Source organism: Talpa occidentalis, unplaced genomic scaffold, assembly GCF_014898055.3.
Source record: "Talpa occidentalis isolate TD23 unplaced genomic scaffold, MPIMG_talOcc4v2.1 talOcc4.3, whole genome shotgun sequence".
Taxonomy (NCBI): domain Eukaryota; kingdom Metazoa; phylum Chordata; class Mammalia; order Eulipotyphla; family Talpidae; genus Talpa; species Talpa occidentalis.
Window position 1 is genome coordinate 6,503,792 of NW_023603184.1, and position 17,561 is coordinate 6,521,352.

The 17,561-nt window shown below is 49.7% G+C and overlaps 1 protein-coding gene across 4 annotated transcripts in view; it reads right to left on the bottom strand.

Annotated features, from left to right (window-relative positions):
- TSPAN18 (tetraspanin 18) overlaps positions 1–17,561 on the bottom strand; it is a 158,587-nt gene that overhangs the window by 61,598 nt on the left and 79,428 nt on the right. The window contains exon 1 of one of the 4 annotated variants that reach the window (XM_037522411.2): positions 3,684–3,903. The exons of the other annotated variants lie outside the window; for them this stretch is intronic. The gene's annotated coding sequence lies outside the window, so the exon portion shown is untranslated. Of the gene's footprint in view, positions 1–3,683; positions 3,904–17,561 lie in introns of those variants that run through there. 4 annotated transcript variants of the gene reach the window in all.

A 17,561-nucleotide genomic window follows, 5' to 3' on the forward strand; every position in this document is an offset into this window, starting at 1 on the left:
GTGAGGGTGTGGTTTAAAAATCAAACTTGGCCCACGCATCTTTCTTTGGCATGGAGAGATCTAAGCTAGTGGTCATGGAGTGAAAGTCCTCAAGGGAAAAGGCCAGTCATGGGCCTGGCAGGCGGAAAACATGGATGCCTGCCTGATCCCTCAGGCTACTGGGCCAGGAGCCATGCAGATGCAGGGCTGTTCCCGAAGTAGACAGAGGTGGTGCCTAGCCTGGGGCTCAGACAGCCTCTCAAGGGAGGAGCCCTGAAGCTACATCCCAGATCCAGGTTCAAGGACTACTACTGTCTTGACTGGCTGTGACCTTGGCCATCTGCTTCCCACCTCTGGGCTTAGTTTCTCACTGCAAGATTACGGGGTGGGCTAGGTCATATTTAAAGAGCTTTCTGACTCTGTGACTTTATGAACCCACACTTGCTTACTTCCTAAAATTGAAACTACATCATGTCCCTCCCAGCTTAAAATCTTATCCACAGCCACATATTGGACCTATAACAAAGCCCAAACCTACGACTGGACTCGCGTCAGGTCCTTACCAATCCTCCTGGCACAGCCGCACACCAGTAACCAAGAGCCAAGAGCATGGAGTGAGCCGCTCTGTGCGTCCATCTCTCCAGGCTGTTCTTTTCTCCTCCTCTGTAAAGTGAAGCTAAGAGCTCCTGCCTGAGTTGCAAGCTGTGTCCCAATCAAGCAGGATAATTAACGTGGTGTGCTTGGCGCGCCGTGGCGCTGCGTGCAGCAGCACTCATGTGGATCCTGAGGTAGTCTGAGGTTTGCTTGCCCACAAGCGTCTGCCCCTGCCCTTCCAGGGCTCAGCAACTGCATAGCGAAAGGTCTTCCCTGGAGCCAACATGCCCAGGATTAGAATCCTGCTCTAACCTGGCTCAGAGAGAGGTACCCGCAGGCACACAATTTACTCAATTCCTTTGAACTTCGGTTTTCTCCTTCACAAAATGAGAATAATTCCCTTGCCCCAGGGCTGTAAAGAGCATTAAGCAAAATCACCTGTGAAAGGGGCTTCACTCCTTCCAAAGCATGGTGCAAATGTTGCTTCATCTTTTGATGTCTGATGGATGACATTTAGCTGTTATTACATCAACTCCCCCTAAAAAGGAGAGACACCTCCCCAGGTGAAACAGATAAAGACATGCAAGGCTGCCTCTCCCTGTCCCACCCCCAGGTGACCACAGTGGTGAGTGTTCACGGAGCCCTTCCTGTGTTCCCTCTCCGGGCGGCCACCTGAAGCTCTCCATGCTGAGTTCTGCATCATTATGGGCCCCATGTTGGATAAACTGAGCCTCAAATAAGCTTGTTCAAGGCTCCCTGACCCTGACCGTGGAGTTTTCTTCATGGGAGGACGTGGCCCAGGCAGCTTCCATAGGGTGAAGCCCAGGTAGCCCACACTCTGGGGAGAACCTGGTCATGGGGTCTTGTCTGCTGAGGGCGAGGACAGCCATCCACCCTGAGTATGGCATCTAGGAACACACACATAGAATGAGTCACGAGAGGACAGGACCCAGCTCGGCCCAAGGTAACCCCCCCACTGGAGAGCCGGTGACTCTACAAGTCACACTCACCTTGGCCTTCCTACATGGACTCACTGCCCTGTCCTGCCCTGAGCATCTGGCCCCCCATTATTCTGCCATCCCACCCCGCCACTGCACGCTCAGGTCTTGGCTCCAGAAAGCAATTAGACAAATCAGTGGGCAGAGAGAAAGCAGGTTTTGTTTGGGGCTGAGGGAGGGGTTGGCAGGACGACCCCTAGAGCAGAGCACCTCCAGGCACGGGGGTGGTGGGCAGAGGAGTGGAGGCAGACTCCCCACAGTGAGGGGTTTGGATTTGAGAGAAGATGGGAGGACACAGGGAGACACAAAGACACATGGGGACCCCATGGAAGGGAGAGACATAGACCAGGGACCCCAAGAAAAGGGAAAGCAGAGTGCTAGGTGGGCCTGGGCTCTTCTCCTTGGCCTCAGCCCAGAGAACACGTGGAAGCTGTTCCTCCTTTCAGGGCCAAGGGAGGCAGACCTGGTGGAGAGAGGACAGGACGGGGCAAGAGACAGGTCCCAGACACATGCTGTGCCCTCAGGGCAGCTCTACCCCAGGAAAACGAGCAGAAACGGGTTTATGTGTCCACTGCCACGCTCGCAGGGGTGCAGCTCACGCACCCCAAAACGTTGGAAACCACCTGTGTGGGTGAGGGTTCTCCAGAGAGCAAACCAGTAGGCTGTGTGTGTAGAGGTAGATGGTATTTTATAAAGTATTAATATTATCTATCATATAAAATATAATTATGTAACATGCAATTATAATAATGTGTATAATTATGATGTAATATTTTTATATCTATTTTCATCATTCACCGTATTTTATATGTAAAACATCACATTTACGTGATAGATATATGTGTGTGTATATATCCAGAGATTTCTTTTGAGGGATTAACTCATGCCTCCTCTATGGAATAGACTGGAAACAGGCAGGAGAAGGGGTTGCAGCCTCGAGGCGGAATTCCTCCTTTTCAGAAAAACATCACTTTTTTTTTCAGGGAAAAATCTATTATGTGTATAAATACACACGTATATATATATATATATGTACACACACACATATATATTTACACTCACACACATATATCGTGTGTGTATATATTGATAAATACAATACACATTAGCTATATGATTTGCATTGCAGCAACATTCCGTAGAGCAGTCTACGAGTTTCAGGTGCGCAGTGTTATAAACAGCCTCTGTGGAGACTACATTAAGCTGCCCCTAAAATTCCAGGTCTATCCTTCACCGTACATTTGACCTCTTTGACCCAATTTACCCACCTCCCTTTCCTCGTCCCTCCTGGCTACCCCTAATTTGGTTTCATAGCCTGAAAGTTTCTCTTGGTTTTACTTAGTTGGAAACCTCGGTTTTGCTCTTAAGGCCTTTCCACAGATTGGATGTGGCCCCACCTGCCTAAGGTCAGCTGGCTGCGGTCATCAGGGCCCCTGCCTGCTACCTTCCCGGCCAAGAGTTCGGGTCACCCACTGGGCACCATTCACCATAGGTCCAGGGGCTCAGAACGACACTGACAGCTCTGCAGTCAGAGCCCTTTGAAGGGGGTTTCCCTGGGCTAAATCAAGGTGTCGGCGGGGCTGTGCACCTTCTGGGGAGACTCCTTTCAGGCCCTTTGGGTTCCTGGGCCACGGCCACAGCCCCCCCTTCCTTCAACTCAGCAATGCCAACCTGCTCTTCCTCAGGCCACACCACTACCTCACCTGCAGCCAAACCCCCTTTGTTGCTTTTTAAGGACACAGGTGATCAGAGCAGTGCCACCCAAGTCACCCAGGAGAATCTCCTACCACACGTCCTGAACTTAATCATACTTTACGTCATGTAAGAAATACAATCACAGACTCCAGGGGTTAGGACGGGGATGTCTTTGGAGGGTCTACCGGACATCCAGACACTTGTCAGCGGCGGTGCCACATCCACCCAGTGACCACAACGCAGCCTGAGAAGCAATGGGCTGGGAAGAGCTTGAGCAGAGCTGGCTGCAGACGCTTTCCCAGCAGAATCAGCTCCCCAGGAGCTGCCCAGACCCCTGGGAAAGGCATGAGAAGGAAGTCAGAATGAAGGATCCTTGCCTAGAACTCCAAAGCACTAGAAGCCTTGCAAAGGACTTACCAACTTCACCCTGGCATGGATGTGCTGTGTATCTGCAGATCAACGCCCTAACCTCCTCTGATCCTTCGTGAACTGTCCGCTAACGCTGACCCCCGGCGCCACATGCCACACTCACTGTGTGCTAGCTGGGAGCTTCTAATACTGCAGCAGCACTGTTGGGGCTCCCTCCCGGATTCCCCTTTTGTGTGCTTCTTCCTAGGAAGGGTTGCACCTGCCACTCTCATGGGTGGATCGCCCTTGGGCTACTGAACCCTCCGCCCTTATGCAAAGGGAGCCAGAAGTGCCTGGGAGACTGCAGCCCTCCCCAGCGCTCAGTGGCCCTTAGCCAATGTCTGAGGTGTGGGAGGATGAAAGCTCAGTGCGCTTGTCTCAAGTTGAAACAAATGCGGAGGTGCAAATCACCACCCCAGGGTTCCCCTGCGGGTCAGGCCAGCGCAGCCTCTGTAGGCTGGTGCCTGGCGTTGCTCCCTGTCTGTTTCCTCTTCTTCCCTGCTCTGCTCCCCCAACCCTCTCACTGGTTTCTTCTGGGAACTCATCCTTAATAAATCCCGTATCCACAAATGCTTGCCCCAGGGCTTATTTCTGGGGCATCCAATCTATGATTCATATAAGTTATCCCACTTCACAGCACCCTTTGAGATGAGTGCTGGGATTACTCCCATTTCTTCAGGTGAGGAAACTGAGGTCAGAGACAAGTTCGGGAGTAGAGTAAGTGGCTGAGCAGGATTTGAATCCCCATTAGCTTAACTCCAAGTCTGCCTGCCTGGCATCTCCTCTCTCTCTGACTTCCCCTACTACTGGGAGACAAAAGAAAATGAAGAGAGAGGAGATGTATTTAGTGCAGGAAGGCTGGGAAAAGCGCCTTGTGGGGCCTTGATTTCATCAAAGTTTAAGAAAAAAAAAAGATTCATCATCTGCCAACTCAGGTGCACACAGTGTGATCTGGAACCCAAGCTGTGGTTTTCCTGAGGCTGCCTCCCGCTGCAGGGAGGACCCCGCGTGGCTCTCCCCCTCAAGCCAACATAAAACCTCAGATCAGGTGGGATTTGCTCTCTCAGCAGAGGCAGAAGGCTTTGGGGCCTTAGGAGCTGGCAGCACCCAGTGCCAGAGTGCCCGAGGTGCAGGCTGGGAAGAAGATAATGACTTGCTCTTCCATGCCCAAGTCCCCCGGCTCCCCCCATCTCCCCGAGGGTCCTTTTGAAAGGGAAAAGAAAGAATCATAAAAAGCCCTCTCTTTGCTCCTGGCCTCCCTGCCATCTCCTGGCTGCTGCCTGGGTTTAAGCCTTGGAAACAAAGACCAATACCTACACGCATGTGGCCGGGCAGAGGGAGGCAGCAGTAATTAACCATCACCCCGCCGCCATCATGAATTCCTCTTCTGTCTATTATTTACCTGCCCAGCAGGCTCTCTCTGGGCAGGTTCTGGGCAAAGCAGCCTCCTCATCTAGACAGGAATGAGCACCTAATTGCTGGGGACCAGGAACGGGGGAAGATGACTTTACTCCTCTGCACACTCCCAGATCCCAGAGACCCAGAGAGTGACTTTTAAGAAGGAAAAATCAAGGCCAAGTTGAAGTGTGGATCACACCTGGTGTCTGCACATGTGCCAGAGGTGCCAACACTGTCTCTGCTCTGCAGGTTGAACTGCTGGTCCTCTTTCTGGGTTTACAAGGATCCTCAGTGAATTTAGTCAGCACAAGTAAGTCCCTCAAGATCAGATTTGTCATGCATTCTGAAATCCTTGTCTGGCATAGGAGATAAAATCCTTCAAATAAATATCTTAAGAGGTTCAAAGTGGTCATTAGTGAAATGTAGTGATGATAACAGGAAGAAGATAAGGCTGGGGAGGTCCCAGAGGGCTTCCTGGAGGAGGCGGACATGAAGTAACTGGAGTCAAATGAGAAATAATGATCCAACAACACCATTGGTTGCACGCCACCATGGAGCTGGGGTCTGGTTGGTCTCTAGTCATTAAGTGAACCCAGCAAGGTAGTCCTCTTACTCCACTGTACAGATGAAAGAACGGGGTACAGAGAGGTCAAGCTACTTGTCGAAGGTACTTGGAAGGCCAACAGGAAGGAGGGCTAGGATGTGAGCCTACGTTTGCGTGTCTACCCAGGACCCTGCCCTGTCCCGAGTCCCCATGGCCAGGCAGGAAGTGAGCTCAACATTGGGAGGGGTGAGTCTGCTGGGGGAGAGATCTTCCAGGCAGGGGCATTTTAGGCAGGCAGAGAAGGGAGCAAGGGCACTCCTGGGGAGGGCACTGTGAGGCAAAGGCACACAAAGGGGGTGTAGAGTAGAGCTGGGAACTGAGGCATTTGGCAGATGGGAGATAAAGTCACAGGGACACCCCAAATGTCCATCTTTGCAGCAGGCCTTGAAATGGCAGTGGAGACTGGCAGTGGGAAGTCACCTAGGGCTCTCTAGGTGCTGTCTCTGAAGCTGGCAGGGGACTGTCAGCAAGGAGCGAGGCTGCAGGGCCAGGGGAGAGCAGGAGTGGTGGGACCCGTGGCCGGGTCTGGGAAGCCCAGCCACAGCAGCCTGGGTGGTGGGGCCAGAGAAGGGGAGTGGGAGGCGCCTTCTGGAGGGCCCTGGGGGAATGAGGATGCCTCAGAGAAATGGGTCACTCTGGGGGTTCATGGTGCGTGGGGAAGATGTCAACATGCAGAGAAGCAGTTCAGAGTTGGGGTGAGTCATTTGGGGTTGGGGGGGTTTAGACTCTAGATGTGGAATTTGAGGATCTTGGGTAGAGAACTGGAAAAGAAGCAGGGCCAGGAAGGGACAGAAGGAGCAGAAGGGCCTTAGTGAGGGACAAGGAAATAAATGTGACCACACTCATCAGCTCTAGTGTACCGTGAAGTCCTGACATCTCTTGTCTGAGTCCAGAGCTCTGAACACACATTAACTTTTCATCGGTTCTGGAGGTAGGAGACAGCCTTTCAACACTCTGATGGGGCGGGACAGACCAGGGTTCCCGGGAGACCTCTTCTGTTTTTCTGCTTCCTGTACTCTAAGCCAGAGTTGAAAACCAGTGTCTGGTGTGCCACAACTTGGTTGGCTTAACATAAGAACGGCATAGCAGCATTTCTTAAAAATTGTGATTTAGTTGGCAATATTTAATAATTGAGAAATTATCTTTAAAGTTATGAGTTTCCAAAACTTGAGAAGATCTGAAAATACTGGAGCTGAAAAGAAACTTCTCTTAGTAGAGTATGTGTTGAAGTTTACCAAAGTCTCCACCACTCCCTGGTATCTCCCAGACAATAAAGTTGAGTTTTAAATGTCCATTATCATGAACCTAGGCTGCTGCTTTGTTCGTTTTTCACTCAACTTGCTCACTTATATATGGTAGTTTTCAGGTCCCTGTAGGAGTGTCAGTGATCCCTGGTCTAAGTCCCTTTTGCCTCAGTTTCCTCACATAAAAAGCAACAGATTATCTTCCTTCCTAAAATCAGACTGTGGTTAGTACCTAATCGGTGCTCAACAGATATTCCCTGTCTACTTCCCTTTCTTGTTCAGCAAAATTGGCCCAACCACCCATTCTACAATCAGCAAATAAATATTGAGTAATGGGCCTCCCTGGTGGCACAAGGGGTTAAGTCTCAGTACTATGAAGCAATCTGCAGCCTCTGCAGCACTAGTTCGCCAGGCAGGTGACCCAGATGGCACAGGAGATGTCTCACATGCTGCTCCCCTCAGCAGTGTAATTCAGTACATCTGCCTGTTCTGCTTCCCACTCTGTCTCTGGTGAATCCTCTCACCCTCTGACACCTATTGCCTGTACCCCAGCTCTTGTATGCATAAATAAATAAGTCTTTTAAAAAAATAAAGAGTAACACTTTTATACCAAGTACCCTGCAAGGTGTAGCACTGTGATGATGAAAAAACGGATGTCACCTCTGCACCCAGGGCACTTGCAAACGATTATTAAATGAACAATCCAGAAAATATAGCTGCAATTTCAGTTTGAAATGTGTGTCATGAAGGCGGTAAGTAGAGTGGCATGGCAGAGAAGTGGAGGTCTCCCCGAGGAGGTCTATCTGAGCTAAATATTGAGGGGGTGAGAGGGATCTGCCAGGTGAGGAGGGCAGGACACCTGCTCTAAGAAACAGAGGGAACAGCCTCTGTGTGGCCCGAGGCAAGGAAGGGCTCACAGTGCTGGGAAGCGCAATGAGCTGTGCCGGGTGGTGAGGGGCAGTGGCTCCTGATGAGGCGGGCAGGGCAGACTGTCAAAGGAGTAGGGATTTTATTCTAAGAGCAGTGGGAGCACAGAATGTTGGGAGAGTTGTGGTTGATTCAAATTGCCTTTTTCAAAATTTCTGGCATATAAAACAAGAAGATGCTGCTAAAAACCAATTAAAATCCAAAAAAACTGGCAACACCAAATGCTGGTGAAGACATGGAGCAACAGGAGCTCTTCTCACTTCTGGTGGGAATGCTAACTCGTACAATCACTCTGGAAGACACTCGGGTAGTTTCTTACAAAGCTAAATATAGACTTACCTATGAGCCAGCAATTCATTTGGGCAAATGCCAAATGAATTGAAATCTTGTGTTCTCACAAAAATACACACACAGATGTTTACAGCAGTCTTATCTGTGATCATCATCAAAAAACTGGAAGCAAGCAAGGTACTTCAACAGGACAAAGAAATAGGCTAAAGGTATTGTGGTACATCCATACAATGGAATATTCTTTTTTTTTTTTAAAAAAAAAAAAAGATTTATTTGCATTTATTTATGCGTGCAAGAACTAGCATGTAGGCCAGAGGTATGGGTTGGGGGTGAGAGGATTCACCAGAGACAGAGTGGGGAGCAGAATAGGCAGATCTGCTGAAATACACTGCTGAGGGGAGCAGCGGGTGAGACAGGAGAGGTCTGCTGCAGCATATGTGGGTTAGCTCCCTGGCCAGGGATTGAACTGGGGCCACACGGGTGATAGCACTGAGACTTAACCCCTGGGCCACCAGGGAGGCCCTACAATGGAATATTCTTCAGCAATAAAAATAAATGGCCTATCAAGTGGTGAAGAGACATGCAGGAAACTTAAATGAAAGACAAGGAAATGTAACCACACTCCTCAGTTCTAGTGCTTTGTCAAAAAAGTCGGTCTAAAAAAGCTACATAAGGATAATTGACTATTTGATATTCTGGAAAAGGCAAAACTTCAGAGACAGTAGAGCTCAGTGGTTAGGGGCTGAAGAGGCAAGGATGACTAGGTGGCGCTCACAGGAGTTTTAGATGTTTAGGTAACAATAACCAGAGAAGAGTTTACCAAGAAGAAGCAGATGTTGATTTTTATATTTCCAGCACCAAGCTAAGTCTTTGTCATCTAGCACGTGCCGACAAATGTCTGTGGCAGGAATGAATGAATGAACAAATGATAACCATGTCTCTGTGGAAGCATCAGACAGTCAGTTTGTGCTCAGGCTTCTCCCGAAATGGAATAACATCTCAACAATACAGCACAACAAAGCAGCCTTGGTCCCATAACGCAGGAAGCCCGGCCCTGTTTACACCGAAGCCTCCTCTACCGCTGCGCAGGAGGCGGTCTCTGCGATCCCAGGCATGGACCCTTGGACCGTGGGCTTTATCTCCTTGCTTTCTTCTTCCTCCCATTGTCCTCTTAGCTTCCCACACCCCCAAGCCAAGGGCCCAGCTTTGTTTGGAAGTCACAGAGTGACCCTGAGGGCCCAGAGGTACAAGGTAGAGCAGAATGGCCCATCCCCCTTCCTGGGGAAACAACCCTTCCAGATCTTTCCCAGGGACCCTCCCCCTCACAGTTTGTTTTCCTCAGAGATATTCAGGCCACCATATCCCCTGACCCTGCCCCCATCCCTAGCTGGCTGGTGGTCAGGCCCTCCCCCCATTCTCCCCCACCCCCGCCCCACCCCAAAGAGGTGGACAGATTAGCTAAAGTAGGGGGTAGGCAACAAATCACACACAAAATAACCATGAGCAGTGACCAGAATGCTTGATGACACTCAGGAGGGGACACCCGCCTGCCCGAGCAGAGGGGGGATGCACGGAGGAAGGGCTGCAAAGGCACGAGAGCCTGAAGAGTTCTCAGAAATCAGGTAAAGAAAAGCTTGATTAGGGCCTCTCTAGAGGGACAAGGGGTTAAGTCTCAGCACTCTGAAGCTATCCGCAGCCACTGCAGCACCAGTTCAATACTTGGCCGGGGAGGTGACCCACATGGCGCAGTAGACCTCTCCTGTCTCGCCTGCTGCTCCCCTCAGCAGTGTATTTCAGTGGATCTGCCTGTTCTGCTCCCCACTCTGTCTCTGGTGAATCCTCTTACCCCCCACACCTCTGGCCTATACCCCAGCTCTTGTATGCATAAATAAATAAATCTTTAAAAAATAAAGAAATAGAAAATAATCCAGTGAAAAAATGGGCAGAAGAGCTAAAAAGAAACTTCTCTGAAGAGGAAATGCAAATGGCCAACAGACATATGAAAAAATGTTCAACATCACTTGTCATCAGGGAAATGCAAATCAAAACTACCATGAGATACCATCTTACACCAGTGAGAATGGCACATATTAAAAAAACTAGCAACAACAAATGTTGGTGAGGGTGTGGAGAAAAAGGAACTCTCCTGCACTGTTGGTGGGAGTGCAAACTGGTCCAACCACTATGGAGAGCTGTGTGGAGATTTCTGGACCTACTAAACATAGAGCTTCCATAGGATCCAGCAATTCCACTCCTAGGTATTTACCCAAAGGACACAGAAACATCAATTCCAAAGAACACCTGCACCCCTATGTTTATAGCAGCACTGTTTACAATAGCTAAGCTTTGGAAACAACCCAAATGCCCAAAAGTAGATGACTGGATCAAGAAGATGTGGTACATATACACCATGGAATATTACTCAGCATTCAAAAAAGATAAACACATGCAATTTGCAGCAATATGGATGGCGCTGGAAGGGATCATGCTCAGCGAAATAAGCCAGAAAGAAAAAGAAAAATACCGGATGGTCTCACTCAAAGCAGGAATCTAGAAAACTTAAATAAGGGACCAGGAAAATGAATAACTATAAGAAAGTGAAAATCAAAATCAACAAAAAACTATGAACCAGAGACACTTTTTGGGGGTGGGGGGGCGGGAGGGGAGGGATTGGGGTCAGAATGGGGGGGCTGCAATTGTATGGGGAATATAAAAATAAAATTTATTATTTAAAAAAAATAAAAAAATAAAGAAATAGATGATGGGTCAAAGGCTTGCACCCCAAAACACTACTGCAGGGACGAGGCACGGGGGCTGGTGCCCAGCCTTGTGTTTTAACTGGTTGGCAGCCACTGGCCACAGAGAGACCCCCAGTGCCCTGCTTAGAGGTTGGCAGCAACCTGTGAAGCCCCGCCTTCCTGTGGGACAGAAAGATGCAGCTCAGCCTGACAGAATGCTTTCTCCTCCTCCTCCAGCACAGGGCACAAGTGAGCTCCTGGAATTGTTGCAAGAGCGATGTAAAATGTAGGCGACAAAACAATCTCATGACAACATCAATTCTGTTCCTCTTGGCATTAAACCTCCGTCAAGACTAATCATTTCTGATCATGTCCCGAAGGGAGACAGGCCATGGGCAGGCCTAACAGGGGCTCACATAATTGCCAACTTTATGCCTGGAGGCTCTTGCTAATCCTCATACCGACTCAAGGAGGATTTTGTAAAAACTCAGGAAGCAAGGACACCTGCCCAGCAGAATTCAGCTAGTGTGTGACGGAGCAAGCGCTCAAGGTCAGTTCCACATGCTTGCGCCAACCCTGGTCCTTTAATCCCCTCAACTTGATTCAGCGGGGCTTAATACTGTGCAATCCAGTTTAATGGGGTCTTCTGCCCTCAGGAGCAGAGTCCTGGTCTTCACTTGCAGTCTGACATTTTCTCAGCATTAGAGTATGTCCCTTAGGCTGCTGGGCAATGCTCATCAGACACTTGAAAGGGGTTGTCAGTCCTGGCCAGAGAAGGTTGGCTGTCCTCCAAGGGGGCCCATGCTCCTCTTCCTGAATGCAGAGTTGAGGCTGGGAAGGCCCCGCCAGATACTACATTTCCCAGCCTCCTCTGTACCTCTGTGGCCATGTGATTCGTTCTCACCAATGAGTAGAGTAATGCGGGTCCACCCAGACCTGTGATGAGGAAGCTGGTGAGGCCTCTCTACCCTTTCTTCCTCCTTCCAGTGACCTTGGAAACCACATGTTGTAGATGGAAGGAACCTGGGGCCCTAAGTAAGATGTGAAAGCCACCTACCACTGTCACTGAACTGTTGCTGAGTGAGAAATACATTTCATAGCCGGACTCGGCAAAGGAGTTGTCTGCACCTCCAGCTGCCATTTCTACATCTTCCATCACTTCTCAACCCCTCTGGCCTGGCCTCCCTGCCCCACCACCCTTAACACAGGCCCAGCAAAAGTTGTGCTTTCTCCATTTCAGTTCAGTTTGGAGTATCTCAACTGCTCAGAAGCTTTGTTCCTGTTTCAATCAGCCCCATCCTTCATCAGCACAGCTGTCCTCCAGTCTGTCTACATACCTGATACCTCGAGGGATCATTCAGCTCACTTCTAGAAATTTTTTTGAATACCTACTGTGTATTGGACAACATTCTAGAAGAGGGATGGGAGGTAAAGAAGAAACCACTCTTGCCTTTGAGAATTCAGTCCAGGTGGGGTGATAGATCCCTGTTTCTCAGATGAGGAAACTGAGGTTCAGAGAAGCTAGTGTCTATAGTAACAGAGCCGATCAGCGACATCTTGCTTAATACCCAAGGAAGCATCTGAAGATGATCAATGAAAGGATGTACTGCAAAAGATTAAAACATTCATATGAGCCTAGCTCAGAATTCCCACATGGGGATAAAGAGACGAAATAGAACAACCCAGGGTCATCTTCTCTTCTACCTTATTTTATTATCTATAATGTTCTAATTAAAAGTCAAGTGCTTTCAATAATCCCCAATGAGGCCCAAGGAAATGTCTTGGTCTTAATTTTAGTGCCATGCTAAGTAATCCAATATCATATTAGTCAAAATCATTTGAACTTAAAAAAGGTCACATCTCTTCTCTGTGCATGAGTTTCCTCTGTGTACAATGAGAGGCTAAGCTAGATGATTGCTTGAGCTCGTTGCAATCCTCTAGAATATTCTCACTTGCTTATTAAACATTGGGACTGCCTCACCTGTCCACCAAACCCTTCTAATAGATTAACATTTTTGTGAGTGCTAATCTGATTTTATTTCTCTTTCATGACAACCTTATCAAATAGATGCTATCATATTACAGATGAGAATATAAGACACAGAAAATTTGAGTAATTTGCTCAAGGATGCACAGCAGAAAAGTGGCCACGCCAGAATTTGAACTCAAGAAGTCTAGCTCTTGAGTACTATATTGGCAACTCCCATTTTCGTATCTATTTGCAAAAGGCTCTACCCAAAATTCCTGCAGAGTAGACAGTGGGTGACATGGTTCTGCCCACTTGCCACAGCTGATTATTGGCTAGGGAGGACACCTGTGTACAGGGCCACCCACTCTTTGAGGTGCAGCCTGGGGTGGAAGGTGTTCCAACTTGCACAGAGAGGCCCTGAAGGCATGGCCAGTTGGTGGTCAAGATGAAGTCATAGGCCATGCTAGCCAAAGCAGCCAGAGCAACCAGTCCCTCTTGAGAACCCAACCAAAGACAATTCTTCAGTTTCCTGGTCCCAGAAGTTTTGTCCTCAGATTTCTTGAACCTGAATGTGTTTTGACAGCAACTGCTCTAGGCTGGCGCATGTGCAGCGGCCTGCTATCTGCCACAGTCCCAAGGAGCTTGCAAAACCAGAAACGGAGCAAATCATTTCCCCTTCTCCTTGCATGACACCTTCTCCGGGTCTGGCCATACCTTTGTACAACCTATACGCTCACAACAAGTAAACCTTTGGCTCAGACTCTGGACTTTTCTGTAATATAGAGATTTGTGCTGTCACAATATTTACCGTAATAGGATTTGACAAACAGAGCGCTGGTGTGAGAGATGGTCTGTACGAAGGGGGGAAGAGAAAGATGCTTAAAAAAAAAAAAAAAAAAAAAAAAAAAAAACAGCTTGCCAGTTCAAGAAAATGGAAAATGCAGAGTGCATAGCAGAGGGGAGAAAAGTCAATTAAATCACAATAATTACTTCCGCTGCCATGCCCGAGAGCAGCATGAACGTCTATTAATTAGGATTTCCATGTTGACTGTGACTGTTTGACTTCGGCAAGGCTGCCAGTATGCTCAGTAATAACAGTCTCCTGGAGAGCAAATGTGTGAAAATATTTTCACCCTGACAATTAGCAGGTTTAAAGAAACTCCCGCCCTAATCCACCCCCCACCCTCATAGAGCTGGGTTCCCTGGGCCCCTGGGACTGGCACACAGCAGGCTCGGCAGTCCCTACTCCCACCTGCCAGAAGCCAAGACACCCCAACCCATTCTTTGTAATTACCAACTCCTTCCAGCTCTAATTAGCACTAAGACGCTTGTCGGGGTGCAAATTCCTGCACAGAAGCACAGAACAGGAGCCTGGAGGTGACAGCAGGCTTCCCTTACCCAGCCCCTGCCTCTGGAAAAAGGGGCTCAGACCACTCAAGAGGAGCGCTTGTCTAAGGTCACGTTGAACAAAAGGGGTTCAGAGCAAGTGGACTCTGTCCTGGGATCAGAGTCACATCTAGAAGCCAGAAGCCTCCGTGGCTTAGGTGCCAGTGAACGTCTAAGTGACCCACACAACCCAGGAACTGGGGCCCAAGAAGACGAGGCTCCTGGCTCAGATGGGCTAAGAGTAAGCAGTGTTTGCTCAGAAGGGGTCTGCCAGGCCCAACTCTGGAAGATCGTGCTCCGGATTGTTGTAAGAGATATCCTAGGATCCTTGGCAAATGGAGAAACTGAGGTTTGGAAAAGTCGGGCCACAGTGGCAGGTCCTAGGTCCCTTAGGTAGGGATCTTCTAGTGATGTTACAGGCCTGTCTAGGGCACAGGAGACCATACAGAGCATGTCAATACATTATCTACTGTTACATAGTGTCTGGCACATCAAAAGGTCAATGAATTAGCGCACACGTCCTCTTCCCTTCTGCTGGGATAGGAGGCAGACGCAGGCTGCCATGTTTCCCAGTCTTGAGGGATGGGTGGGGGGTGGAGAACACAGTGGGAAGGGAAGGGGAGGGGAAGGGATAGGCTCCTCCTCTGCTGGAGTGAAGTAGGCACTGGCCTCCCCTCTTGCTTGTCAGAGAAGAGAAGGAAGGACCGAGTCCCAGACAAATGCTGAGGACACTCAGCCAGCTGCCCCTCAACAAGGACAAGGCCACCCGCCCTACCTGCCTGGACCAGTTAGAAACAACTCAGGCAAGGAGCCGGGCTGGGGTCCTGATGAATGCTCTCCCGCCAGCTGGTGGGGCTGAGCCAGGAAATCCTCTGGCCCTTGAGCCCCAGGCACTCCCTGGCCTCGTAGCTAGAGGCAGAGGAAGGTCAGGGTCAGAGCCCAGGAGGATTGTGTCCTGGAGGATGTATAGAAATAGCATCTCCCACTCCGCAGGGTGGCACGGGCAGGGTTCTTGGAGGGAAATGAGCTTTCCTGTCATTCACTGTCAGATCTGCAGCAGCCAAGTTAAACAACAGAGACTTACCCACATCCTACCTCTAGACAGATGCAAAATTTGGATATCCTGACTTGCAGGCTAGTGCTCCCTGCCCTCCTGGCTGATGCATGTTTAAGGCTAAAGGCAACAGATATTAGCATGGAAAGAACCAGAGGTCTATGGACAGACTCTCCTGTTTCCTGATGGGTGATCTCACCTCTGGGCCTCAATGCTGTGGCCTCAGACCTCTGGGCTGCAAAGCAGAGATGACTGAAGTACCACTTGGACCATTGTCAGGCTGGATGTAAGCACACCAGGGAAAGTGCCTGGACCACCATGGCTAAGGGTTTGGATCCAGAGTCAGCTGGCCTGGATGAGCCCTCACCACCCCCCTCCAATCTGTGAAGGAGACCAGGTGGGCCACGCACAGACCTGAGGCACTGTGCATTGTACCTGGCACTCAGTGTTGGGTGAATAATGAACTGGCTTGGCAGGTGCGCCATATAATGATATCACAGGGGATATTCTGAGAAATCTATTATTAGGCAATTTCATCATGTGCAGACGTAGATGTGCCAGCACCAACCTGTGCAGTGGGTGGAGGCTGGGACCACAGAAGATACTTGGAGCAGCTTATCGGGTCCACTGTATCCTTATTGGGTCCTCCCTTAACCAACGTGTGACTCTATGACTCCTTCCCCACTGTGGAGGTAGGTTGGGCTCGAGTTCCTCAGTCTTCCCTCTCCTGTAACGAAGTCTACTCATTCACATACTGGCCATGCCCATGTGGGCATTTCCTGCCACCCCTTGACCTTGGGCCTGACCTGTAACTTGCTTCAACCAATGGGATGTCAGAGCAGAGGCAGGACTGACCCTGCATGGGTGAAGAGGGCACGCACGTACTCTGACCACAATGGTCCTGGAAGAACAAGTCTCAGTGGCCACCGCTCTTCAGCCTGAGCCCCAGAGTAATCACACAGAGAGACCACAGGCCCCAGCAGCTGCTGGTGTAAGGATGAGAGACGTGGAAAAGACTCAAGCCCAATCTGCAGCTGGATCCTGGAGCCCAAAGTCTGGAATCCAGGCCAGCCCAGACACTGCCCTTGAACATGAGAATAAACATGGCTTTTAGCCACTGAGCATTGGCTTCTTTTGCTCTGTAGCATCATCTTGGTGATAACTAACACAGCTGCCACCTTACTGAGAGAGGTCCAGTGACTCCCGATGCTGGTAGACAGCAAAGCCAGGGCTGAAACCCAGGACAGCTCTCCCAGCGCACGCACTCGCTGGCTCTGCAGCACACTGTGGCCATTATGCTCACCAGGGGCTCCTGGAGGGGTTGCCAAGCAGACCCAGGTATGCCCTCTGACTTCACACATCCCCAAGAGGGGTTCTTCATTACAGTAGCCCCATAAGACTGTACCCAGGTCACTAACCACACAGTTCTGCCATCAAAGCCAGCCAACCACAGGATCCCTGCCCTAAAATCTGCCCTCACTTAGGCCTGGGCATGTTGATTGATCACCCTCCCACGCTTCCTTGGCAGGGACCCAACTCAGGTGAAGTGGGGGGAAGGAGGGAGAAGCCAACAATAGTGGGAAAGGAGAGCAGCCAGGATCTTGCTGAGCCAGCCCACATCCTGCACCCAGACATCAGGCAGCCTGTAAGCCAGATCTTTCCAGTAAGTCTACACTCACTTTGATTTGGAGGCAGAATTCCCTGGACATGGCAGGTTTAGGGGGAGCAGGAGGGGCAGTCAGCATTGCTTTCTCATCAACTCGTTCTCCAGATGACGCAGAGCACAGTCTCCAAATGCATGCTGGGGTCTCACCTACTCTGTGAAGCAGCTGTCCCAGCAAAAAGTGTGGTGGCTTCAGTGAGCTGGGTTCCAATCCTGGCTTTGGCCCTTGCTGACTGCATAATCAGAGATAAGTTCTCTAGGACTCTAAGCCCAGAGTAGGAAATTTGCATGTGTATGGAGAAAAGCTTGACATCACGCCAGGGTTGCTGAGGACTTCATGGATTATGAACTCTAGGGTCTGGTGGAAACTCTAACGCAGCTTGATATGATAGCTACTAATATTCTCTGTGCCAGGGGTGCACACAGGACTCACTTTTGATGGGCCAGTGGGGAATATACCAGAGGCTGAAGACATATACAAGCACTGACACATTCAATGTGATCTCCAGCCTAACTCAGTCAGAAGTGGTCCAGGAATGGCAAACGTGTGGCATGCATGCAACCACCTTCTAATTCTCACCCGTGGCAGACATCACTAATAGATTTCAGCACT